Source organism: Eucyclogobius newberryi, unplaced genomic scaffold, assembly GCF_026437365.1.
Source record: "Eucyclogobius newberryi isolate DKJ021-1_F unplaced genomic scaffold, fEucNew1.0.hap1 SCAF_15, whole genome shotgun sequence".
In the NCBI taxonomy this organism is placed as follows: Eukaryota; Metazoa; Chordata; class Actinopteri; order Gobiiformes; family Gobiidae; genus Eucyclogobius; species Eucyclogobius newberryi.
Genome location: NW_027315779.1, coordinates 5,516,473 through 5,519,116, shown reverse-complemented (window position 1 = coordinate 5,519,116; position 2,644 = coordinate 5,516,473).

The window sequence follows — 2,644 nt, the reverse complement described above, 5'->3', positions numbered from 1 at the left end:
GTTTTTTTTACTGCTCATAAACATTACCCCATATGTCTGAACAGCGAGAAAGAGCTGATTTATAATTTGGTCCGCTGAGCTTATCAAGCGAGGAAGCAGCCAGCAACTCTCCATCAGGCGTTATCGGCCCCTGCAGTGAGCCTCGCCCTGTTCACTGTCTCCCACCATCACATGCATACAGGCACCTGGAGCATGAACTGGAATAGGAAATGTTAAAAGAGAATAGTTTTGAAATATATTTATTATTGCTTCCAAGATAGCCAAGACTTATATAAAACAATTTCATATTTTTTTTAAAGAAACAAAACGATCACTGGTTCCATTCCGGGCACAATTAAGTGTGAACTCAAGTCGGAATAATGAAATGCAGTTAAAACAGTTTGCTTTGGCCTCAAATAGCATTGTATTGTGCCTGTATTTTTATTTATTGACCTTTATTTGAACAACCTCTAAAGTAGAAAAAGCTTCAGTTGTAGTCATCTGGACTCAGTTTGAAAAAAAAAATTCAAACTGAGTCCAGATGACTACAACTGAAGCTTTTTCTACTATGGAACACGCCTGGACGAATGAGGGATTACACCGAAACAACCTCTAAAGCACGTTATTTAATGCCATCAGTTCAGACTTTGGAGGAAGAAATTGTACTCAGTTTGTGTTCAGAGTCATATTTATTTGTTTTAATGAGACAAAATAAATCTAAAATTATTGATCAATATGATGGGATTTTCAAAGAATATATATATACCGGTTTATGTTTTGTCATATCACCCAGCCTTAATTTGAGGTGTCAAGAATCAATTGATGATAACTACATTCCAATTTTGGACTGGCACTAAAATGGCTAAACAAAAGCTGCAGTGGTGAGTGGCTGGTGTCTCATGTTATCAGACACAGCATGCTCTGATGGTCTTTGTCTGTGGCGGCGCTCTGCACTCACTGAACACAGAGAAATGGTCCTCATTGTGTTTGTGTCAGGGTGTCACCACAGCGTTAACCACTGTTGACACAACGCTGTTCTCATGCAGATGTTGCCACATTCAGGATTGGGCGGGCCAAAGCAAATGGGCTCTATCTAGGTTTGCTGCTAGAGGTCATCGTTGTGTTTTCTTATTCCTAATGTAACATATTTGTAACATGATCTGTTAGTTTGGGGACATAATCGTCTTGTGAAATGTATTGCTTATTGCTCAAAATCACCTTTTTGGGTTTTATTGGTCAACCCATTACAGTATAAACTCTCTGAGGCAGTAAATGGTTTTAGTTCCCTCTTAACTGGATATAATGATACTCACTATGTGAATTGTAATAAAAAGTCTTTAGGAAACCTTTAAAAAATTGTGATTTATTTTTGTGTGTGCAAATTGCCCGACTTTGGGAGTAACATATACAAGAAAATCTAAACAAACATAACTCACGATCCGTGTTGGGCAGTAACTAGAGAGTAAGGGATTACTGTAAACATATTACTTTTTTAGTAACACAGTTATCTAACATGGTAAACAGTGACTTGCACTGGTAACTTTTAGGTACCTTTTCCTCCCAATAATTGGTCTAATACAGGGGTGGGCAAACTACGGCCCTCGGGCGACAAATGTTGCCCTCAGGCATCTGTCTGCACTTGTATCCTTAATAAATATGGCGTGAAATGAATTAAATAATAAATTCAATAGCCTATTTGACAGAAAAGTGATATTTTACTTGCTATTTGATTATTTTTTTTCACACCAATTATCGCGGGCCGGCCCTCCGCTACTTGCCTGGATTCGAATATGGCCCTCAGAGGAAAATAGTTGCCCACCCCTGGTCTAATATATTGAACTGTGTTTTTAAAAAGTAAAAAAGAAAAACCAAAGTCAATACCACTTGGTTTATGGGAGACTGTAAACATCAATGTAGCTCCTGGGCTGTACATTTCTTTTTTCTCAGAGTAACCTTAAGTAATCAGTAATCAAATTACCGTTAACTTAAAAAGTAATTGGTGTAGTAATTGACTTTATAGTATGGTACTTTTAAAATTAGTCAGTAGTATGTAATCTGATTACTTTTACAAAATAATCTGACCAACACTGCTCAAAATATTATATTGAATGTAGTGAATGTAATAACAATGCTAAAAAAAATTAAAGTAGAACATGTAACTCCCTCCTGTCTAAGTCCAAAACTTGATTTATTTATGTATAGTTGATGTCGCCCGTGAGCTTCCTCATTTGCATACATCTGTTTAAACAAGTAAATAGCTTGTGTTGTATCACTTGCCTCTTATTGTTCGACGGTCCAAGACTCCCTCAATTCAATAAAACCCTGTACTCGGCCTGTGCTGCCTTTGAAAGCACTTTCTTCCTTTCTTTTCGTTATCTGTCCTGTTTCTAGCTGCCACGCAAAGTGAGAGCTCTCCATGGTGCTGAACAGATCAAGGCTACACATTTGTACTTCTGTAAGACTGTACTTCTTATTACATTAGGGTCTTTTATCACAATCATGTATTTTACACAAATCATCATATTTTGTGTAATGGTTGTTGACATTTTGTCCTCATGGGCGGCGTGAGAAGGAAGGATTTAAATTGGTCTCTGGCTCGTGTCCAAAACTGCATTTTATGTGGGTTTTTTCCTCTCTGCTTTTGCTTTTGCCAATACATATTAAA